Source organism: Hypanus sabinus, chromosome 7, assembly GCF_030144855.1.
Source record: "Hypanus sabinus isolate sHypSab1 chromosome 7, sHypSab1.hap1, whole genome shotgun sequence".
Classification (NCBI taxonomy): Eukaryota; Metazoa; Chordata; class Chondrichthyes; order Myliobatiformes; family Dasyatidae; genus Hypanus; species Hypanus sabinus.
Genome location: NC_082712.1, coordinates 93,226,590 through 93,252,299, shown reverse-complemented (window position 1 = coordinate 93,252,299; position 25,710 = coordinate 93,226,590).

The following is a 25,710-nucleotide window of genomic DNA, read 5'->3' as shown; positions in this document are numbered from 1 at the left end:
ACAAGTACTGTCCCTCTGACAGTCAGACACTCCCTCTGTACTGTCCCACTGACAGTGTGACACTCCCCTCAGTACTGTCCCTCTGACAGTGCGACACTCCCTCATTACAGTCCCACTGACAGTGAGACACTCCCCGTGTACTGTCCCTCTAAACAGTGAGATACTCCCTCAGTACTGTCTCTCTGACAGTGAGACAATCCCTCTGTACATTCACTCTATATAGTGAGATACTCGCTCTGTCCTGTCCCTGGAAACAGAGAGACACTCCCTCAGTAGTGCCTCTAAAGAGGGAGGCACTCACTCAGTACTGTCCATCAGACAGTCAGATACTCCCTCAGTACTGTTCCTCTGACAGTGAGATACTCCATCAGTCCTGTCCCTCTTACAGTGTGACACTCCCTCAGTACTGTCCCTCTGACAGTGTGACACTCCCTCAGTACTGTCCCTCTGACAGTGAGACACCCCTCAGTACTGTCCCTCTGACAGTGTGACTCTCGTACAGTTCTGTCCCTGTGACAGTGAGACACGAGCTCAGTACTGTCCCTCTGACAGTCAGACAATCCCTCTGTACTGTCCCTCTAAACAGTGAGGCACTCCCGCATAACTATCCCTCTGACAGTGTGACACTCCCCCAGTACTGTCCCTCTGACAGTGAGACACTCCCTCAGTAATGTCCCTATAAAAAGTGAGACACTCCCTCAGTACCGTCTCTCTGACAGTGAGACATTCCCTCTGTACTGTCCCCCTAAACAGTGAGGCACTCCCGCATAACTATCCCTCTGACAGTGTGACACTCCCCCAGTACTGTCCCTCTGACAGTGAGACACTCCCTCAGTACTGTCCCTATTACAGTGTGACACTCCCTCATTACGGTCCCTCTGACAGTGAGGCACTCCCTCAGTACTGTCCCTCTTACAGTGTGACACTCCCTCAGTACTGTCCCTCTGACAGTGAGACACTCCCTCAGTACGGTCCCTTTGACAGTGAGACAATCCCTCAGTACTGTCCGTCTGACAGTGTGACACTCCCTCAGTAATGTCCCTATAAAAAGTGAGACACTCCCTCAGTACCGTCTCTCTGACAGTGAGACATTCCCTCTGTACTGTCCCCCTAAACAGTGAGGCACTCCCGCATAACTATCCCTCTGACAGTGTGACACTCCCGAAGTACTGACCCTCAGACAGTGAGACACTCCACAAGTACTGTCTGTCTAAACAGTGAGACTCCCGTCTTACTGTCCCTCTAAACAGCGAGACACTCACTCAGTACTGTCCATCAGACAGTCAGATACTCCCTCAGTACTGTTCCTCTGACAGTGAGATACTCCATCAGTACTGTCCCTCTTACAGTGTGACACTCCCTCAGTACTGTCCCTCTGACAGTGTGACACTCCCTCAGTACTGTCCCTCTGACAGTGAGACACCCCTCAGTACTGTCCCTCTGACAGTGTGACTCTCGTACAGTTCTGTCCCTGTGACAGTGAGACACGAGCTCAGTACTGTCCCTCTGACAGTCAGACAATCCCTCTGTACTGTCCCTCTAAACAGTGAGACACTCCCTCAGTACTGTCCCTCTGACAGTGTGACACTCTCTCTGTACTGTACCTCTGATAGTGTGACCCTCCTTCAGTACTGTCCCTCTGACAGTGTGACACTTCCTCAGTACTGTCCCTGGAAACAGAGAGACACACCCTCAGTACTGTCTCTCTGACAGTGAGACACTCACTCAGTACATTCTCACTGATGGAGTGACACTCACTCAGTACAGTACCTCAGATAGTGCGACACTCCCTCAGTACTGTCCCTCTGACAGTCCGACACTCCCTCTATACTGTCCCTCTGACAGTGAGACACTCCCTCAGTACTGTCCCTCTGACAGTGTGACACTCCCCTCAGAACTGTCCCTCTGACAATGTGACACTCCCGCAGTACTGACCCTCAGAGAGTGTGACACTCCCTCAATATTGTCCATCTAAACAGTGAGGCACTCCCTCAGAACTGTCCCTCTGACAGTGTGACTCTCCTTCAATACTGTCCCTCTGACAGTGTGACACTCCCTCAGTACTGTCAATCTAAACAATGAGATACTCCGTCTGTACTGTCCCTCTGACAGTGTGACACTCCCTCTGTACAGTCCCTCTAAACAGTCAGATATTCCCTCAGTACAGTCCCTCTGACAGTGAGACACGCCCGCAGTACTGTCCCTCTGACTGTGTGACACTCCCTCAGTCCTGTCGCTCTGACAGTGAGACACTCCCCCAGTACTGTCCCTCTGACAGTGAGACACTCCCTCAGTACTGTCCCTCTGACAGTGTGACACTCCCGCAGTACTGTCCCTCTGACAGTGAGCCACTCCCCTCAGAATTGTCCCTCTGACAGCGTGACAATCCCGCAGTACTGACCCTCAGAGAGTGTGTCACTCCCTCTGTACTGACACTCTAAACAGTGAGACACTCCCTCAGTCCTGTCCGTTTGACAGTGTGACACTCCCTCAGTACTGTCCCTTTGACAGTGAGACAATCCCTCAGTACTGTCCGTCTGACAGTGTGACACTCCCTCAGTAATGTCCCTATAAAAAGTGAGACACTCCCTCAGTACCGTCTCTCTGACAGTGAGACATTCCCTCTGTACTGTCGCCCTAAACAGTGAGGCAGTCCCGCATAACTGTCCCTCTGACAGTGTGACACTCCCTCAGTACTGTCCCTGGAAACAGAGAGACACGCCCTCAGTACTGTCTCTCTGACAGTGAGACACTCACTCAGTACTGTCCCTCTGACAGTGTGACACTCCCTCTGTACAGTCACTCTGACAGTGTGACTCTCCCACAGTTCTGTCCCTGTGAAAGTGAGACACTAGCTCAGTACTGACCCTCTGAGAGTAAAACAATTCCTCTGTACTGTCCCTCTAAACAGTGAGACACTCCCTCAGTACTGTCCCTCTGACAGTGAGACACTCCCTCAGTACTGTCCCTCTGACAGTGAGACACTCCCTCAGTCCTGTCCGTTTGACAGTGTGACACTCCCTCAGTACTGTCCCTCTGACAGTGAGACACTCCCTCAGTACTGTCCCTCTGACAGAGAGACAATCCCTCAGTACTGTCCCTCTGACAGTGAGACACTCCACAAGTACTGTCCCTCTGACAGTCAGACACTCCCTCTGTACTGTCCCACTGACAGTGTGACACTCCCCTCAGTACTGTCCCTCTGACAGTGCGACACTCCCTCATTACAGTCCCACTGACAGTGAGACACTCCCCGTGTACTGTCCCTCTAAACAGTGAGATACTCCCTCAGTACTGTCCCTGGAAACAGAGAGACACTCCCTCAGTACTGTCTCTCTGACAGTGAGACAATCCCTCTGTACATTCCCTCTATACAGTGAGATACTCGCTCTGTCCTGTCCCTGGAAACAGAGAGACACTCCCTCAGTAGTGCCTCTAAAGAGGGAGGCACTCACTCAGTACTGTCCATCAGACAGTCAGATACTCCCTCAGTACTGTTCCTCTGACAGTGAGATACTCCATCAGTACTGTCCCTCTTACAGTGTGACACTCCCTCAGTACTGTCCCTCTGACAGTGTGACACTCCCTCAGTACTGTCCCTCTGACAGTGAGACACCCCTCAGTACTGTCCCTCTGACAGTGTGACTCTCGTACAGTTCTGTCCCTGTGACAGTGAGACACGAGCTCAGTACTGTCCCTCTGACAGTCAGACAATCCCTCTGTACTGTCCCTCTAAACAGTGAGACACTCCCTCAGTACTTTCCCTCTGACAGTGTGACACTCTCTCTGTACTGTACCTCTGATAGTGTGACCCTCCTTCAGTACTGTCCCTCTGACAGTGTGACACTCCCCCAGTACTGTCCCTCTGACAGTGAGACACGCCCTCAGTACAGTCACTCTAAACAGTGAGATACTCCCTCAGTACTGTCCCTGGAAACAGAGAGACACTCCCTCAGTACTGTCTCTCTGACAGTGAGACACTCCCTCAGTACGGTCCCTTTGACAGTGAGACAATCCCTCAGTACTGTCCGTCTGACAGTGTGACACTCCCTCAGTAATGTCCCTATAAAAAGTGAGACACTCCCTCAGTACCGTCTCTCTGACAGTGAGACATTCCCTCTGTACTGTCCCCCTAAACAGTGAGGCACTCCCGCATAACTATCCCTCTGACAGTGTGGCACTCCCCCAGTACTGTCCCTCTGACAGTGAGACACTCCCTCAGTAATGTCCCTATAAAAAGTGAGACACTCCCTCAGTACCGTCTCTCTGACAGTGAGACATTCCGTCTTTACTTTCCCCTAAACAGTGAGGCACTCCCGCATAACTATCCCTCTGACAGTGTGACACTCCCCCAGTACTGTCCCTCTGACAGTGAGACACTCCCTCAGTACTGTCCCTATTACAGTGTGACACTCCCTCAGTACGGTCCCTCTGACAGTGAGGCACTCCCTCAGTACTGTCCCTCTTACAGTGTGACACTCCCTCAGTACTGTCCCTCTGACAGTGAGACACTCCCTCAGTACGGTCCCTTTGACAGTGAGACAATCCCTCAGTACTGTCCGTCTGACAGTGTGACACTCCCTCAGTAATGTCCCTATAAAAAGTGAGACACTCCCTCAGTACCGTCTCTCTGACAGTGAGACATTCCCTCTGTACTGTCCCCCTAAACAGTGAGGCACTCCCGCATAACTATCCCTCTGACAGTGTGACACTCCCGAAGTACTGACCCTCAGACAGTGAGACACTTCCTCAGTACTGTCCCTCTGACAGTGTGACACTCCCCTCAGAACTGTCCCTCTGACAATGTGACACTCCCGCAGTACTGACCCTCAGAGAGTGTGACACTCCCTCAATATTGTCCATCTAAACAGTGAGGCACTCCCTCAGAACTGTCCCTCTGACAGTGTGACTCTCCTTCAATACTGTCCCTCTGACAGTGTGACACTCCCTCAGTACTGTCAATCTAAACAATGAGATACTCCGTCTGTACTGTCCCTCTGACAGTGTGACACTCCCTCTGTACAGTCCCTCTAAACAGTCAGATATTCCCTCAGTACAGTCCCTCTGACAGTGAGACACGCCCTCAGTACTGTCCCTCTGACTGTGTGACACTCCCTCAGTCCTGTCGCTCTGACAGTGAGACACTCCCCCAGTACTGTCCCTCTGACAGTGAGACACTCCCTCAGTACTGTCCCTCTGACAGTGTGACACTCCCGCAGTACTGTCCCTCTGACAGTGAGACACTCCCCTCAGAACTGTCCCTCTGACAGCGTGACAATCCCGCAGTACTGACCCTCAGAGAGTGTGTCACTCCCTCTGTACTGACACTCTAAACAGTGAGACACTCCCTCAGTCCTGTCCGTTTGACAGTGTGACACTCCCTCAGTACTGTCCCTTTGACAGTGAGACAATCCCTCAGTACTGTCCGTCTGACAGTGTGACACTCCCTCAGTAATGTCCCTATAAAAAGTGAGACACTCCCTCAGTACCGTCTCTCTGACAGTGAGACATTCCCTCTGTACTGTCGCCCTAAACAGTGAGGCACTCCCGCATAACTGTCCCTCTGACAGTGTGACACTCCCTCGGTACTGTCCCTGGAAACAGAGAGACACGCCCTCAGTACTGTCTCTCTGACAGTGAGACACTCACTCAGTACTGTCCCTCTGACAGTGTGACACTCCCTCTGTACAGTCACTCTGACAGTGTGACTCTCCCACAGTTCTGTCCCTGTGAAAGTGAGACACTAGCTCAGTACTGACCCTCTGACAGTAAAACAATTCCTCTGTACTGTCCCTCTAAACAGTGAGACACTCCCTCAGTACTGTCCCTCTGACAGTGAGACACTCCCTCAGTACTGTCCCTCTGACAGTGAGACACTCCCTCAGTCCTGTCCGTTTGACAGTGTGACACTCCCTCAGTACTGTCCCTCTGACAGTGAGACACTCCCTCAGTACTGTCCCTCTGACAGAGAGACAATCCCTCAGTACTGTCCCTCTGACAGTGAGACACTCCACAAGTACTGTCCCTCTGACAGTCAGACACTCCCTCTGTACTGTCCCACTGACAGTGTGACACTCCCCTCAGTACTGTCCCTCTGACAGTGCGACACTCCCTCATTACAGTCCCACTGACAGTGAGACACTCCCCGTGTACTGTCCCTCTAAACAGTGAGATACTCCCTCAGTACTGTCCCTGGAAACAGAGAGACACTCCCTCAGTACTGTCTCTCTGACAGTGAGACAATCCCTCTGTACATTCCCTCTATACAGTGAGATACTCGCTCTGTCCTGTCCCTGGAAACAGAGAGACACTCCCTCAGTAGTGCCTCTAAAGAGGGAGGCACTCACTCAGTACTGTCCATCAGACAGTCAGATACTCCCTCAGTACTGTTCCTCTGACAGTGAGATACTCCATCAGTACTGTCCCTCTTACAGTGTGACACTCCCTCAGTACTGTCCCTCTGACAGTGTGACACTCCCTCAGTACCGTCCCTCTGACAGTGTGACACTCACTCAGTACTGTCCCTCTGACAGTGTGACACTCCTTCAGTACTGTCCATCTGACAGTGAGACACTCACTCAGTACTGTCCCTCTGACAGTGAGACACTCCCTCAGTACTATCCCTCTGACAGTGTGACAATCCCGCAGTACTGACCCTCAGAGAGTGTGTCACTCCCTCTGTACTGACACTCTAAACAGTGAGACACTCCCTCAGTCCTGTCCGTTTGACAGTGTGACACTCCCTCAGTACTGTCCCTTTGACAGTGAGACAATCCCTCAGTACTGTCCGTCTGACAGTGTGACACTCCCTCAGTAATGTCCCTATAAAAAGTGAGACACTCCCTCAGTACCGTCTCTCTGACAGTGAGACATTCCCTCTGTACTGTCGCCCTAAACAGTGAGGCACTCCCGCATAACTGTCCCTCTGACAGTGTGACACTCCCTCAGTACTGTCCCTGGAAACAGAGAGACACGCCCTCAGTACTGTCTCTCTGACAGTGAGACATTCACTCAGTACTGTCCCTCTGACAGTGTGACACTCCCTCTGTACAGTCACTCTGACAGTGTGACTCTCCCACAGTTCTGTCCCTGTGAAAGTGAGACACTAGCTCAGTACTGACCCTCTGACAGTAAAACAATTCCTCTGTACTGTCCCTCTAAACAGTGAGACACTCCCTCAGTACTGTCCCTCTGACAGTGAGACACTCCCTCAGTACTGTCCCTCTGACAGTGAGACACTCCCTCAGTCCTGTCCGTTTGACAGTGTGACACTCCCTCAGTACTGTCCCTCTGACAGTGAGACACTCCCTCAGTACTGTCCCTCTGACAGAGAGACAATCCCTCAGTACTGTCCCTCTGACAGTGAGACACTCCACAAGTACTGTCCCTCTGACAGTCAGACACTCCCTCTGTACTGTCCCACTGACAGTGTGACACTCCCCTCAGTACTGTCCCTCTGACAGTGCGACACTCCCTCATTACAGTCCCACTGACAGTGAGACACTCCCCGTGTACTGTCCCTCTAAACAGTGAGATACTCCCTCAGTACTGTCTCTCTGACAGTGAGACAATCCCTCTGTACATTCACTCTATATAGTGAGATACTCGCTCTGTCCTGTCCCTGGAAACAGAGAGACACTCCCTCAGTAGTGCCTCTAAAGAGGGAGGCACTCACTCAGTACTGTCCATCAGACAGTCAGATACTCCCTCAGTACTGTTCCTCTGACAGTGAGATACTCCATCAGTCCTGTCCCTCTTACAGTGTGACACTCCCTCAGTACTGTCCCTCTGACAGTGTGACACTCCCTCAGTACTGTCCCTCTGACAGTGAGACACCCCTCAGTACTGTCCCTCTGACAGTGTGACTCTCGTACAGTTCTGTCCCTGTGACAGTGAGACACGAGCTCAGTACTGTCCCTCTGACAGTCAGACAATCCCTCTGTACTGTCCCTCTAAACAGTGAGGCACTCCCGCATAACTATCCCTCTGACAGTGTGACACTCCCCCAGTACTGTCCCTCTGACAGTGAGACACTCCCTCAGTAATGTCCCTATAAAAAGTGAGACACTCCCTCAGTACCGTCTCTCTGACAGTGAGACATTCCCTCTGTACTGTCCCCCTAAACAGTGAGGCACTCCCGCATAACTATCCCTCTGACAGTGTGACACTCCCCCAGTACTGTCCCTCTGACAGTGAGACACTCCCTCAGTACTGTCCCTATTACAGTGTGACACTCCCTCATTACGGTCCCTCTGACAGTGAGGCACTCCCTCAGTACTGTCCCTCTTACAGTGTGACACTCCCTCAGTACTGTCCCTCTGACAGTGAGACACTCCCTCAGTACGGTCCCTTTGACAGTGAGACAATCCCTCAGTACTGTCCGTCTGACAGTGTGACACTCCCTCAGTAATGTCCCTATAAAAAGTGAGACACTCCCTCAGTACCGTCTCTCTGACAGTGAGACATTCCCTCTGTACTGTCCCCCTAAACAGTGAGGCACTCCCGCATAACTATCCCTCTGACAGTGTGACACTCCCGAAGTACTGACCCTCAGACAGTGAGACACTCCACAAGTACTGTCTGTCTAAACAGTGAGACTCCCGTCTTACTGTCCCTCTAAACAGCGAGACACTCACTCAGTACTGTCCCTCTGACAGTGAGACACTCCCTGAGTACTGTCCCTCTGACTGTGTGACACTCCCTCAGTCCGGTCGCTCTGACAGTGAGACACTCCCCCAGTACTGTCCCTCTGACAGTGAGACACTCCCTCAGTACTGTCCCTCTTACAGTGTGACACTCCCGCAGTACTGTCCCTCTGACAGTGAGACACTCACTCAGTACTGTCCCGCTGACAGTGTGACACTCCCTCAGTACTGTCCATCTGACAGTGAGACACTCACTCAGTACTGTCCCTCTGACAGTGAGACACTCCCTCAGTACTATCCCTCTGACAGTGTGACACTCCCCTCAGAACTGTCCCTCTGACAGCGTGACAATCCCGCAGTACTGACCCTCAGAGAGTGTGTCACTCCCTCTGTACTGACACTCTAAACAGTGAGACACTCCCTCAGTCCTGTCCGTTTGACAGTGTGACACTCCCTCAGTACTGTCCCTTTGACAGTGAGACAATCCCTCAGTACTGTCCGTCTGACAGTGTGACACTCCCTCAGTAATTTCCCTATAAAAAGTGAGACACTCCCTCAGTACCGTCTCTCTGACAGTGAGACATTCCCTCTGTACTGTCGCCCTAAACAGTGAGGCACTCCCGCATAACTGTCCCTCTGACAGTGTGACACTCCCTCAGTACTGTCCCTGGAAACAGAGAGACACGCCCTCAGTACTGTCTCTCTGACAGTGAGACACTCACTCAGTACTGTCCCTCTGACAGTGTGACACTCCCTCTGTACAGTCACTCTGACAGTGTGACTCTCCCACAGTTCTGTCCCTGTGAAAGTGAGACACTAGCTCAGTACTGACCCTCTGACAGTAAAACAATTCCTCTGTACTGTCCCTCTAAACAGTGAGACACTCCCTCAGTACTGTCCCTCTGACAGTGAGACACTCCCTCAGTACTGTCCCTCTGACAGTGAGACACTCCCTCAGTCCTGTCCGTTTGACAGTGTGACACTCCCTCAGTACTGTCCCTCTGACAGTGAGACACTCCCTCAGTACTGTCCCTCTGACAGAGAGACAATCCCTCAGTACTGTCCCTCTGACAGTGAGACACTCCACAAGTACTGTCCCTCTGACAGTCAGACACTCCCTCTGTACTGTCCCACTGACAGTGTGACACTCCCCTCAGTACTGTCCCTCTGACAGTGCGACACTCCCTCATTACAGTCCCACTGACAGTGAGACACTCCCCGTGTACTGTCCCTCTAAACAGTGAGATACTCCCTCAGTACTGTCCCTGGAAACAGAGAGACACTCCCTCAGTACTGTCTCTCTGACAGTGAGACAATCCCTCTGTACATTCCCTCTATACAGTGAGATACTCGCTCTGTCCTGTCCCTGGAAACAGAGAGACACTCCCTCAGTAGTGCCTCTAAAGAGGGAGGCACTCACTCAGTACTGTCCATCAGACAGTCAGATACTCCCTCAGTACTGTTCCTCTGACAGTGAGATACTCCATCAGTACTGTCCCTCTTACAGTGTGACACTCCCTCAGTACTGTCCCTCTGACAGTGTGACACTCCCTCAGTACTGTCCCTCTGACAGTGTGACTCTCGTACAGTTCTGTCCCTGTGACAGTGAGACACGAGCTCAGTACTGTCCCTCTGACAGTCAGACAATCCCTCTGTACTGTCCCTCTAAACAGTGAGACACTCCCTCAGTACTTTCCCTCTGACAGTGTGACACTCTCTCTGTACTGTACCTCTGATAGTGTGACCCTCCTTCAGTACTGTCCCTCTGACAGTGTGACACTCCCCCAGTACTGTCCCTCTGACAGTGAGACACGCCCTCAGTACAGTCACTCTAAACAGTGAGATACTCCCTCAGTACTGTCCCTGGAAACAGAGAGAGACTCCCTCAGTACTGTCTCTCTGACAGTGAGACACTCCCTCAGTACGGTCCCTTTGACAGTGAGACAATCCCTCAGTACTGTCCGTCTGACAGTGTGACACTCCCTCAGTAATGTCCCTATAAAAAGTGAGACACTCCCTCAGTACCGTCTCTCTGACAGTGAGACATTCCCTGTGTACTGTCCCCCTAAACAGTGAGGCACTCCCGCATAACTATCCCTCTGACAGTGTGACACTCCCCCAGTACTGTCCCTCTGACAGTGAGACACTCCCTCAGTAATGTCCCTATAAAAAGTGAGACACTCCCTCAGTACCGTCTCTCTGACAGTGAGACATTCCCTCTGTACTGTCCCCCTAAACAGTGAGGCACTCCCGCATAACTATCCCTCTGACAGTGTGACACTCCCCTAGTACTGTCCCTCTGACAGTGAGACACTCCCTCAGTACTGTCCCTATTACAGTGTGACACTCCCTCAGTACGGTCCCTCTGACAGTGAGGCACTCCCTCAGTACTGTCCCTCTTACAGTGTGACACTCCCTCAGTACTGTCCCTCTGACAGTGAGACACTCCCTCAGTACGGTCCCTTTGACAGTGAGACAATCCCTCAGTACTGTCCGTCTGACAGTGTGACACTCCCTCAGTAATGTCCCTATAAAAAGTGAGACACTCCCTCAGTACCGTCTCTCTGACAGTGAGACATTCCCTCTGTACTGTCCCCCTAAACAGTGAGGCACTCCCGCATAACTATCCCTCTGACAGTGTGACACTCCCGCAGTACTGACCCTCAGACAGTGAGACACTCCCTCAGTACTGTCTATCTAAACAGTGAGACTCCCGTCTTACTGTCCCTCTAAACAGCGAGACACTCACTCAGTACTGTCCCTCTGACAGTCAGACACTCCCTCTGTACTGTCCCTCTGACAGTGAGACACTCCCTCAGTACTATCCCTCTGACAGTGTGACACTCCCCTCAGAACGGTCCCTCAGACAGCGTGACCCTCCCGCAGTACTGACCCTCAGAGAGTGTGACACTCCCTCAATATTGTCCATCAAAACAGTGAGGCAATCCCTCAGTACTGTCCCACTGACAGTGTGACTCCCCTTCAGTACTGTCCCACAGACAGTGTGACACTCACTAAGTACTGTCAATCTAAAAAATGAGACACTCCGTCTGTACTATCCCTGTAAACATTGAGACACTCTCTCAGTACAGTCTCTCTGACAGTGAGACACTCACTCAGTACTGTCCCTCTGATAGTGTGACACTCCCTCAGTACTGTCGCTCTGACTGTGTGACACTCCCCCAGTACTGTCCCTCTGACAGTGAGGCACTCCCTCAGTACTGTCCCTCTTACAGTGTGACACTCCCTCAGTACTGTCCTTCTGACAGTGAGACACTCCCTCAGTACGGTCCCTTTGACAGTGAGACAATCCCTCAGTACTGTCCGTCTGACAGTGTGACACTCCCTCAGTAATGTCCCTATAAAAAGTGAGACAATCCCTCAGTACTGTCCCTCTGACAGTGAGACACTCCACAAGTACTGTCCCTCTGACAGTCAGATACTCCCTCTGTACTGTCCCACTGACAGTGTGACACTCCCCTCAGTACTGTCCCTCTGACAGTGCGACACTCCCTCATTACAGTCCCACTGACAGTGAGACACTCCCCGTGCACTGTCCCTCTAAACAGTGAGATACTCCCTCAGTACTGTCCCTGGAAACAGAGAGACACTCCCTCAGTACTGTCTCTCTGACAGTGAGACAATCCCTCTGTACATTCCCTCTATACAGTGAGATACTCGCTCTGTCCTGTCCCTGGAAACAGAGAGACACTCCCTCAGTAGTGCCTCTAAAGAGGGAGGCACTCACTCAGTACTGTCCATCAGACAGTCAGATACTCCCTCAGTACTGTTCCTCTGACAGTGAGATACTCCATCAGTACTGTCCCTCTTACAGTGTGACACTCCCTCAGTACTGTCCCTCTGACAGTGTGACACTCCCTCAGTAATGTCCCTATAAAAAGTGAGACACTCCCTCAGTACCGTCTCTCTGACAGTGAGACATTCCCTCTGTACTGTCCCCCTAAACAGTGAGGCACTCCCGCATAACTATCCCTCTGACAGTGTGACACTCCCCCAGTACCTTCCCTCTGACAGTGAGACACTCCCTCAGTAATGTCCCTATAAAAAGTGAGACACTCCCTCAGTACCGTCTCTCTGACAGTGAGACATTCCCTCTGTACTGTCCCCCTAAACAGTGAGGCACTCCCGCATAACTATCCCTCTGACAGTGTGACACTCCCCTAGTACTGTCCCTCTGACAGTGAGACACTCCCTCAGTACTGTCCCTATTACAGTGTGACACTCCCTCAGTACGGTCCCTCTGACAGTGAGGCACTCCCTCAGTACTGTCCCTCTTACAGTGTGACACTCCCTCAGTACTGTCCCTCTGACAGTGAGACACTCCCTCAGTACGGTCCCTTTGACAGTGAGACAATCCCTCAGTACTGTCCGTCTGACAGTGTGACACTCCCTCAGTAATGTCCCTATAAAAAGTGAGACACTCCCTCAGTACCGTCTCTCTGACAGTGAGACATTCCCTCTGTACTGTCCCCCTAAACAGTGAGGCACTCCCGCATAACTATCCCTCTGACAGTGTGACACTCCCGCAGTACTGACCCTCAGACAGTGAGACACTCCCTCAGTACTGTCTATCTAAACAGTGAGACTCCCGTCTTACTGTCCCTCTAAACAGCGAGACACTCACTCAGTACTGTCCCTCTGACAGTCAGACACTCCCTCTGTACTGTCCCTCTGACAGTGAGACACTCCCTCAGTACTATCCCTCTGACAGTGTGACACTCCCCTCAGAACGGTCCCTCAGACAGCGTTACCCTCCCGCAGTACTGACCCTCAGAGAGTGTGACACTCCCTCAATATTGTCCATCAAAACAGTGAGGCAATCCCTCAGTACTGTCCCACTGACAGTGTGACTCCCCTTCAGTACTGTCCCACAGACAGTGTGACACTCACTAAGTACTGTCAATCTAAACAATGAGACACTCCGTCTGTACTATCCCTGTAAACATTCAGACACTCTCTCAGTACAGTCCCTCTAAACAGTGAGATACTCCCTCAGTACTGTCCCTAGAAACATAGAGACACTCCCTCAGTACTGTCTCTCTGACAGTGAGACACTCACTCAGTACTGTCCCACTGATAGTGTGACACTCCCTCAGTACTGTCGCTCTGACTGTGTGACACTCCCCCAGTACTGTCCCTCTGACAGTGAGGCACTCCCTCAGTACTGTCCCTCTTACAGTGTGACACTCCCTCAGTACTGTCCCTCTGACAGTGAGACACTCCCTCAGTACGGTCCCTTTGACAGTGAGACATTCCCTCAGTACTGTCCGTCTGACAGTGTGACACTCCCTCAGTAATGTCCCTATAAAAAGTGAGACACTCCCTCAGTACTGTCCCTGGAAACAGAGAGACATGCCCTCAGTACTGTCTCTCTGACAGTGAGATACTCACTCAGTACTGTCCCTCTGGCTGTGTGACACTCCCTCAGTACTGTCACTGTGACGGTGTGACACTCCCCAGCACTGTCCCTCTGACAGTGAGACACGCCCTCAGTACAGTCACTCTAAACAGTGAGATACTCCCTCAGTACTGTCCCTGGAAACAGAGAGACACTCCCTCAGTACTGTCCCTCTGACAGTGTGACACTCCTTCAGTACTGTCCCTCTGACAGTGAGACAATCCCTCTGTACATTCCCTGTATACAGTGAGATACTCGCTCTGTCCTGTCCCTGGAAACAGAGAGACACTCCCTCAGTATTGTCCCTCTAAACAGTGAGAAGCTCACTCAGTACTGTCCCTCTGACAGTCAGACACTCCCTCAGTACTATCCCTCTGACAGTGTGACACTCCCCTCAGAACTGACAGCGTGACACTCCCGCAGTACTGACCCTCAGAGAGTGTGTCACTCCCTCAATATTGTCCATCTAAACAGTGAGGCACTCCCTCAGTACAGTCCCACTGACAATGTGACTCCACTTCAGTACTGTCCCTCTGACAGTGTGACACTCACTCAGTACTGTCAATCTAAACAATGAGACACTCCGTCTGTACTATCCCTCTAAACATTGAGACACTCTCTCAGTACAGTCCCTCTAAACAGTGAGATACTCCCTCAGTACTGTCCCAGGAAACAGAGAGACACTCCCTCAGTACTGTCTCTCTCACAGTGAGACACTCACTCAGTACTGTCCCTCTGACAGTGTGACACTCCCTCAGTACTGTCCATCAGACAGTCAGATACTCCCTCAGTACAGTCCCTCTGACAGTGAGACACGCCCTCAGTACTGTCCCTCTGACTGTGTGACACTCCCTCAGTACTGTCACTCTGACAGTGTGACACTCCCCCAGTACTGTCCCTCTGACAGTGAGACACTCCCTCAGTACTGTCCCTCTGACAGTGAGACACGCCCTCAGTACTGTCCCTCTGACTGTGTGACACTCCCTCAGTACTGTCCCTCTTACAGTGTGACACTCGCTCAGTACTGTCCCTCTGACAGTGTGACACTCCCTCAGTACTGTCCCTCTGACAGTGTGACTCTCCCACAGTTCTGTCCCTGTGACAGTGAGACACTAGCTCAGTACCGTCTCTCTGACAGTGAGACATTCCCTCTGTACTGTCCCCCTAAACAGTGAGGCACTCCCGCATAACTATCCCTCTGACAGTGTGACACTCCCCCAGTACTGTCCCTCTGACAGTGAGACACTCCCTCAGTTCTGTCCCTACTACAGTGTGACACTCCCTCAGTACGGTCCCTCTGACAGTGAGGCACTCGTTCAGTACTGTCCCTCTTACAGTGTGACACTCCCTCAGTACTGTCCCTCTGACAGTGAGACACTCCCTCAGTACGGTCCCTTTGACAGTGAGACAATCCCTCAGTACTGTCCGTCTGACAGTGTGACACTCCCTCAGTAATGTCCCTATAAAAAGTGAGACACTCCCTCAGCAGCGTCTCTCTGACAGTGAGACATTCCCTCTGTACTGTCCCCCTAAACAGTGAGGCACTCCCGCATAACTATCCCTCTGACAGTGTGACACTCCCGCAGTACTGACCCTCAGACAGTGAGACACTCCCTCAGTACTGTCTATCTAAACAGTGAGACTCCCGTCTTACTGTCCCTCTAAACAGCGAGACACTCACTCAGTACTGTCCCTCTGACAGTCAGACACTCCCTCTGTACTGTCCCTCTGACAGTGAGACACTCCCTCAGTACTATCCCTCTGACAGTGTGACACTCCCCTCAGAACGGTCCCTCAGACAGCGTGACACTCCCGCAGTACTGACCCTAAGAGAGTGTGACACTCCCTCAATATTGTCCATCAAAACAGTGAGGCAATCCCTCAGTACTGTCCCACTGACAGTGTGACTCCCCTTCAGTACTGTCCCACAGACAGTGTGACACTCACTCAGTACTGTCAATCTAAACAATGAGACACTCCGTCTGTACTATCCCTGTAAACATTGAGACACTCTCTCAGTACAGTCCCTCTAAACAGTGAGATACTCCCTCAGTACTGTCCCTTTGACAGTGAGACAATCCCTCAGTACTGTCCGTCTGACAGTGTGACACTCGCTCAGTAATGTCCCTATAAAAAGTGAGACACTCCCTCAGTACCGTCTCTCTGACAGTGAGACATTCCCTCTGTACTGTCCCCCTAAAGAGTGAGGCACTCCCGCATAACTGTCCCTCTGACAGTGTGACACTCCCTTAGTACTGTCCCTGGAAACAGAGAGACATGCCCTCAGTACTGTCTCTCTGACAGTGAGATACTCACTCAGTACTGTCCCTCTGGCAGTGTGACACTCCCTCAGTACTGTCGCTGTGACGGTGTGACACTCCCCAGCACTGTCCCTCTGACAGTGAGACACGCCCTCAGTACAGTCACTCTAAACAGTGAGATACTCCCTCAGTACTGTCCCTGGAAACAGAGAGACACTCCCTCAGTACTGTCCCTCTGACAGTATGACACTCCTTCAGTACTGTCCCTCTGACAGTGAGACAATCCCTCTGTACATTCCCTCTATACAGTGAGATACTCGCTCTGTCCTGTCCCTGGAAACAGAGAGACACTCCCTCAGTATTGTCCCTCTAAACAGTGAGACGCTCACTCAGTCCTGTCCCTCTGACAGTCAGACACTCCCTCTGTACTGTCCCTCTGACAGTGAGACACTCCCTCAGTACTATCCCTCTGACAGTGTGACACTCCCCTCAGAACTGTCCCTCTGACAGCGTGACACTCCCGCAGTACTGACCCTCAGAGAGTGTGTCACTCCCTCAATATTGTCCATCTAAACAGTGAGGCACTCCCTCAGTACAGTCCCACTGACAATGTGACTCCACTTCAGTACTGTCCCTCTGACAGTGTGACACTCACTCAGTACTGTCAATCTAAACAATGAGACACTCCGTCTGTACTATCCCTCTAAACATTGAGACACTCTCTCAGTACAGTCCCTCTAAACAGTGAGATACTCCCTCAGTACTGTCCCAGGAAACAGAGAGACACTCCCTCAGTACTGTCTCTCTCACAGTGAGACACTCACTCAGTACTGTCCCTCAGACAGTGTGACACTCCCTCAGTACTGTCCATCAGCCAGTCAGATACTCCCTCAGTACAGTCCCTCTGACAGTGAGACACGCCCTCAGTACTGTCCCTCTGACTGTGTGACACTCCCCCAGTACTGTCCCTCTGACAGTGAGACACTCCCTCAGTACTGTCCCTCTGACAGTGAGACACTCCCTTAGTACTGTCCGTCTGACAGTGTGACACTCCCCGTGTACTGTCCCTCTGACAGTGAGACACTCCCTCAGTACTGTCCCTCTTACAGTGTGACACTCGCTCAGTACTGTCCCTCTGACAGTGAGACACTCCCTCAGTACTGTCCCTCTGACAGTGTGACTCTCCCACAGTTCTGTCCCTGTGACAGTGAGACACTAGCTCAGTACAGTCCCTCTGACAGTCAGACAATCCCTCTGTACTGTCCCTCTAAACAGTAAGACACTCCCTCAGTACTGTCCGTCTGACAGTCTGACACTCTCTCTGTACTGTACCTCTGACAGTGAGACAATCCCTCTGTACTGTCCCACTAAACAGTGAGACACTCCCTCAGTACATTCCCACTGACGGAGTGTCACTCACTCAGTACAGTACCTCAGATAGTGCGACACTCCCTCAGTACTGTCCCACTGACAGTCAGACACTCCCTCAGTACTGTCCCTCTGACAGTGAGACACCCCTCAGTACTGTCCCTCTGACAGTCAGACAATCCCTCTGTACTGTCCCTCTAAACAGTGTGACTCTCCTTCAGTACTGTCCCTCTGACAGTGTGACACTCCCTCAGTACAGTCCCTCTAAACAGTGAGATACTCCCTCAGTACAGTCCCTCTAAACAGTGAGATACTCCCTGAATACTGTCCCTCTGACAGTGTGACACTCCCTCAGTACTGTCCCTCTGACAGTGTGACACTCCCTCAGTACTGTCCCTCTGACAGTGTGACACTCCCTCAGTACTGTCCCTCTGACAGTGAGACACTCCCTCAGTACTGTCCCTCTGACAGTGAGACACCCCTCAATACTGTCCCTCTGACAGTGTGACTCTCCCACAGTTCTGTTCCTGTGACAGTGAGACACTAGCTCAGTACTGTCCCTCTGACAGTCAGACAATCCCTCTGTACTGTCCCTCTAAACAGTGTGACTCTCCTTCAGTACTGTCCCACTGACAGTGTGACACTCTCTCTGTACTGTCCCTCTAACAGTGAGGCACTCCCTCAGTACTGTCCCTCTGACAGTGTGACTCTCCTTCAGTACTGTCCCTCTGATAGTGTGATGCTCCCTCAGTACTGTCAATCTAAACAATGAGACACTCCGTCTGCACTGTCCCTCTAGACATTGAGACACTCTCTCAGTTCAGTCCCTCTAAACAGTGAGATACTCCCTCAGTACTGTCCGTCTGACAGTGTGACACTCCCCCACTACTGTCCCACTGACAGTGAGACACTCCCTCAGTACTGTCCCTCGTACAGTGTGACACTACCCTCAGAACTGTCCCTCTGACAGTGTGACACTCCCGCAGGCAGGACTGACCCTCAGAGAGTGTGACACTCCCTCAATATTGTCCAGCTAAACAGTGAGGCACTCCCTCAGCACTGTCCCTCTGACAGGGTGACTCTCCTTCAGTACTGTCCCTCTGACAGTGTGACACTCCCTCAGTACTGTCAATCTAAACAATGAGACACTCCGTCTGTACTGTCCCTCTGACAGTGTGACACTCCCTCAGTACACTCCCTCTAAACAGTGAGATACTCCCTAAGTACTGTCCCTCTGACAGTGTGACACTCCCTCAGTACTGTCCCTCTGACAGTGAGATAATCCCTCTGTACATTCCCTCTATACAGTGAGATACTCCCTCTATCCTGTGCCTGGAAAAAGAGAGACACTCCCTCAGTACTGTCCCTCTAAAGAGTGAGGCACTCACTCAGTACTGTCCATCAGACAGTCAGATACTCCCTCAGTACAGTCCCTCTGACAGTGAGACACTCCCTCAGTACGGCCCCTTTGACAGTGAGATAATCCCTCAGTACTGTCCGTCTGACAGTGTGACACTCCCCCAGTACTGCCCCTCTGACAGTGAGACACTCCCTCAGTACTGTCCCTCTTACAGTGTGACACTCCCTCAGTACTGTCCCTCTGACAGTGAGACACTCCCTCAGTACAGTCCCTTTGACAGTGAGACAATCCCTCAGTACTGTCCGTCTGACAGTGTGACACTCCCTCAGTACTGTCCCTATAAAAAGTGAGACACTCCCTCAGTACCGTCTCTCTGACTGTGAGCCATTCCCTCTGTACTGTCCCCCTAAACAGTGAGGCACTCCCGCATAACTGTCCCTCAGACAGTGAGACACTCCCTCAGTACGGTCCCTTTGACAGTGAGACACTCCCTCAGTACGGTCCCTTTGACAGTGAGACACTCCCTCAGTACTGTCTATCTAAACAGTGAGACTCCCGTCTTACTGTCACTCTAAACAGTGAGACACTCACTCAGTACTGTCCATCTGACAGTCAGTCACTCCTCTGTACTGTCCCTCTGACAGTGTGACTCCCCTTCAGTACTGTCCCTCTGACAGTGTGACACTCACTCAGTACTGTCAATCTAAACAATGAGACACTCCGTCTGTACTATCCCTGTAAACATTGAGACACTCCCTCAGTACTGTCCCTGGAAACAGAGAGACACTCCCTCAGTACTGTCTCTCTGACAGTGAGACACTCACTCAGTACTGTCCCTCTGACAGTATTACTCTCCCTCAGTACTGTCACTCTGACAGTGTGACATTCCCCCAGTACTGTCCCTCTGACAGTGAGACACTCCCTCAGTACAGTCCCTCTAAACAGTGAGATACTCCCTCAGTACTGTCCCTGGAAACAGAGAGACACTCCCTCAGTACTGTCTCCCCCAATACTGTCCCTCTGACTGTGTGACACTCCCTCAGTACTGTTGCTCTGACTGTGTGACACTCCCCCTGTACTGTCATTCTGACAGTGAGACACTCCCCTAGTACTGTCCCCTTTACAGTGTGACACTCCCTCAGTACTGTCCCTCTGACAGTGAGACACCCCTCAGGACTGTCCCTCTGACAGTCAGACAATCCCTCTGTACTGTCCGTCTAAACAGTTTGACTCTCCTTCAGTACTGTCCCTCTGACAGTGTGACATTCCCTCAGTACAGTCCCTCTAAACAGTGAGATACTCCCTCAGTACAGTCCCTCTAAACAGTGAGATACTCCCTCAGTACTGTCCCTCTGACAGTGTGACACTCCCTCAGTACTGTCCCTCTGACAGTGAGACAATCCCTCAGTACTGTCCCTGGAAACAGAGAGACACTCCCTCAGTACTGTCTCTCTGACAGTGAGACACTCACTCAGTACTGACCCTCTGACAGTGAGACTATCACTCAGTACTGTCCCTCTGACAGTGTGACACTCCCTCAGTACTGTCGCTCTGACAGTGTGACACTCCCCCAGTACTGTCCCTCTGACAGTGAGACACGCCCTCAGTACAGTCACTCTAAACAGTGAGATACCCCCTCAGTACTGTCCCTGGAAACAGAGAGACACTCCCTCAGTACTGTCCCTCTGACAGTGTGACACTCCTTCAGTACTGTCCCTCTGACAGTGAGACACTCCCTCAGTACAGTCCCTCTAAACAGTGAGATACTCCCTCAGTACTGTCCCTGGAAACAGAGAGACACTCCCTCAGTACTGTCTCTCTGACAGTGAGACACTCACTCAGTACTGTCCCTCTGACAGTATTACTCTCCCTCAGTACTGTCACTCTGACAGTGTGACACTCCCCCAGTACTGTCCCTCTGACAGTGAGACACTCCCTCAGTACAGTCCCTCTAAACAGTGAGATACTCCCTCAGTACTGTCCCTGGAAACAGAGAGACACTCCCTCAGTACTGTCTCTCTGACAGTGAGACAATCCCTCTGTACATTCCCTCTATACAGTGAGATACTCGCTCTGTCCTGTCCCTGGAAACAGAGAGACACTCCCTCAGTACTGCCTCTAAAGAGTGAGGCACTCACTCAGTACTGTCCATCAGACAGTCAGACACTCCCTCAGTACTGTCCCTCTGACTGTGTGACGCTCCCTCAGTACTGTCGCTCTGACAGTGTGACTCTCCTTCAGTACTGTCCCTCTGACAGTGTGACACTCCCTCAGTACTGTCAATCTAAACAATGAGACACTCCGTCTGTACTGTCCCTCTAAACATTGAGACACTCTCTCAGTACAGTCCCTCTAAACAGTGAGATACTCCCTCTGTACTGTCCCTCTGACAGTGTGACACTCCCTCAGTACTGTCCCTCTAAACAGTGAGATACTCCCTCTGTACTGTCCCTCTGACAGTGAGATAATCCCTCTGTACATTCCCTCTATACAGTGAGATACTCCCTCTATCCTGTCCCTGGAAAAAGAGAGACACTCCCTCAGTACTGTCCCTCTAAAGAGTGAGGCACTCACTCAGTACTGTCCATCAGACAGTCAGATACTCCCTCAGTACAGTCCCTCTGACAGTGAGACACTCCCTCAGTACGGCCCCTTTGACAGTGAGACAATCCCTCAGTACTGTCCGTCTGACAGTATGACACTCCCCCAATACTGTCCCTCTGACAGTGAGACACTCCCTCAGTACTGTCCCTCTTACAGTGTGACACTCTCTCAGTACTGTCCCTCTGACAGTGAGACACTCCCTCAGTACAGTCCCTTTCACAGTGAGACAATCCCTCAGTACTGTCCGTCTGACAGTGTGACACTCCCTCAGTACTGTCCCTATAAAAAGTGAGACACTCCCTCAGTACCGTCTCACTGATTGTGAGACATTCCCTCTGTACTGTCCCACTAAACAGTGAGGCACTCCCGCATAACTGTCCCTCAGACAGTGAGACACTCCCTCAGTACGGTCCCTTTGACAGTGAGACAATCCCCCAGTACTGTCCCTCTGACCGTGAGACACGCCCTCAGTACAGTCACTCTAAACAGTGAGATACTCAGTCAGTACTGTCCGTGGAAACAGAGAGACACTCCCTCAGTACTGTCCCTCTGACAGTGTGACACTCCTTCAGTACTGCCCTCTGACAGTGAGACAATCCCTCTGTACATTCCCTCTATACAGTGAGATACTCGCTCTGTCCTGTCCCTGGAAACAGAGAGACACTCCCTCAGTACTGTCCCTCTAAAGAGTGCGGCACTCACACAGTACTGTCCATCAGACAGTCAGATACTCCCTCAGTACCGTCCCTCTGACAGTGAGACACGCCCTCAGTACTGTCCCTCTGACTGTGTGACACTCCGTCAGTACTGTCACTCTGACAGTGTGACACTCCCTCAGTACTGTACCTCTGACAGTGAGACACTCCCTCAGTACTGTCCATCTGACAGTCAGACAATCCCTCTGTACTGTCCCACTAAACAGTGAGACACTCCCTCAGTACTGTCCCTCTGACAGTGTGACACTCTCTCTGTACTGTACCTCTGATAGTGTGACCCTCCTTCAGTACTGTCCCTCTGACAGTGCGACACTCCCTCATTACAGTCCCACTGACAGTGAGACACTCCCCGTGTACTGTCCCTCTAAACAGTGAGATACTCCCTCAGTACTGTCCTTGGAAACAGAGAGAAACTCCCTCAGTACTGTCTCTCTGACAGTGAGACAATCCCTCTGTACATTCCCTCTATACAGTGAGATACTCGCTCTGTCCTGTCCCTGGAAACAGAGAGACACTCCCTCAGTACTGCCTCTAAAGAGTGAGGCACTCACTCAGTACTGTCCATCAGACAGTCAGACACTCCCTCTGTACTGTCCGTCTAAACACTTTGACTCTCCTTCAGTACTGTCCCTCTGACAGTGTGACATTCCCTCAGTACAGTCCCTCTAAACAGTGAGATACTCCCTCAGTACAGTCCCTCTAAACAGTGAGATACTCCCTGAGTACTGTCCCTCTGACAGTGTGACACTCCCTCAGTACTGTCCCTCTGACAGTGAGACAATCCCTCAGTACTGTCCCTGGAAACAGAGAGACACTCCCTCAGTACTGTCTCTCTGACAGTGCGACACTCACTCAGTACTGTCCCTCTGACAGTGAGACACTCACTCAGTACTGTCCCTCTGACAGTGTGACACTCCCTCAGTACTGTCGCTCTGACAGTGTGACACTCCCCCAGTACTGTCCCTCTGACAGTGAGACACGCCCTCAGTACAGTCACTCTAAACAGTGAGATACTCCCTCAGTACTGTCCCTGGAAACAGAGAGACACTCCCTCAGTACTGTCCCTCTGACAGTGTGACACTCCTTCAGTACTGTCCCTCTGACAGTGAGACACTCCCTCAGTACAGTCCCTCTAAACAGTGAGATACTCCCTCAGTACTGTCCCTGGAAACAGAGAGACACTCCCTCAGTACTGTCTCTCTGACAGTGAGACACTCACTCAGTACTGTCCCTCTGACAGTATTACTCTCCCTCAGTACTGTCACTCTGACAGTGTGACACTCCCCCAGTACTGTCCCTCTGACAGTGAGACACTCCCTCAGTACAGTCCCTCTAAACAGTGAGATACTCCCTCAGTACTGTCCCTGGAAACAGAGAGACACTCCCTCAGTACTGTCTCTCTGACAGTGAGACAATCCCTCTGTACATTCCCTCTATACAGTGAGATACTCGCTCTGTCCTGTCCCTGGAAACAGAGAGACACTCCCTCAGTACTGCCTCTAAAGAGTGAGGCACTCACTCAGTACTGTCCATCAGACAGTCAGACACTCCCTCAGTACTGTCCCTCTGACTGTGTGACGCTCCCTCAGTACTGTCGCTCTGACAGTGTGACTCTCCTTCAGTACTGTCCCTCTGACAGTGTGACACTCCCTCAGTACTGTCAATCTAAACAATGAGACACTCCGTCTGTACTGTCCCTCTAAACATTGAGACACTCTCTCAGTACAGTCCCTCTAAACAGTGAGATACTCCCTCTGTACTGTCCCTCTGACAGTGTGACACTCCCTCAGTACTGTCCCTCTAAACAGTGAGATACTCCCTCTGTACTGTCCCTCTGACAGTGAGATAATCCCTCTGTACATTCCCTCTATACAGTGAGATACTCCCTCTATCCTGTCCCTGGAAAAAGAGAGACACTCCCTCAGTACTGTCCCTCTAAAGAGTGAGGCACTCACTCAGTACTGTCCATCAGACAGTCAGATACTCCCTCAGTACAGTCCCTCTGACAGTGAGACACTCCCTCAGTACGGCCCCTTTGACAGTGAGACAATCCCTCAGTACTGTCCGTCTGACAGTATGACACTCCCCCAATACTGTCCCTCTGACAGTGAGACACTCCCTCAGTACTGTCCCTCTTACAGTGTGACACTCTCTCAGTACTGTCCCTCTGACAGTGAGACACTCCCTCAGTACAGTCCCTTTCACAGTGAGACAATCCCTCAGTACTGTCCGTCTGACAGTGTGACACTCCCTCAGTACTGTCCCTATAAAAAGTGAGACACTCCCTCAGTACCGTCTCACTGATTGTGAGACATTCCCTCTGTACTGTCCCACTAAACAGTGAGGCACTCCCGCATAACTGTCCCTCAGACAGTGAGACACTCCCTCAGTACGGTCCCTTTGACAGTGAGACAATCCCCCAGTACTGTCCCTCTGACCGTGAGACACGCCCTCAGTACAGTCACTCTAAACAGTGAGATACTCAGTCAGTACTGTCCGTGGAAACAGAGAGACACTCCCTCAGTACTGTCCCTCTGACAGTGTGACACTCCTTCAGTACTGCCCTCTGACAGTGAGACAATCCCTCTGTACATTCCCTCTATACAGTGAGATACTCGCTCTGTCCTGTCCCTGGAAACAGAGAGACACTCCCTCAGTACTGTCCCTCTAAAGAGTGCGGCACTCACACAGTACTGTCCATCAGACAGTCAGATACTCCCTCAGTACCGTCCCTCTGACAGTGAGACACGCCCTCAGTACTGTCCCTCTGACTGTGTGACACTCCGTCAGTACTGTCACTCTGACAGTGTGACACTCCCTCAGTACTGTACCTCTGACAGTGAGACACTCCCTCAGTACTGTCCATCTGACAGTCAGACAATCCCTCTGTACTGTCCCACTAAACAGTGAGACACTCCCTCAGTACTGTCCCTCTGACAGTGTGACACTCTCTCTGTACTGTACCTCTGATAGTGTGACCCTCCTTCAGTACTGTCCCTCTGACAGTGCGACACTCCCTCATTACAGTCCCACTGACAGTGAGACACTCCCCGTGTACTGTCCCTCTAAACAGTGAGATACTCCCTCAGTACTGTCCTTGGAAACAGAGAGACACTCCCTCAGTACTGTCTCTCTGACAGTGAGACAATCCCTCTGTACATTCCCTCTATACAGTGAGATACTCGCTCTGTCCTGTCCCTGGAAACAGAGAGACACTCCCTCAGTACTGCCTCTAAAGAGTGAGGCACTCACTCAGTACTGTCCATCAGACAGTCAGACACTCCCTCTGTACTGTCCGTCTAAACACTTTGACTCTCCTTCAGTACTGTCCCTCTGA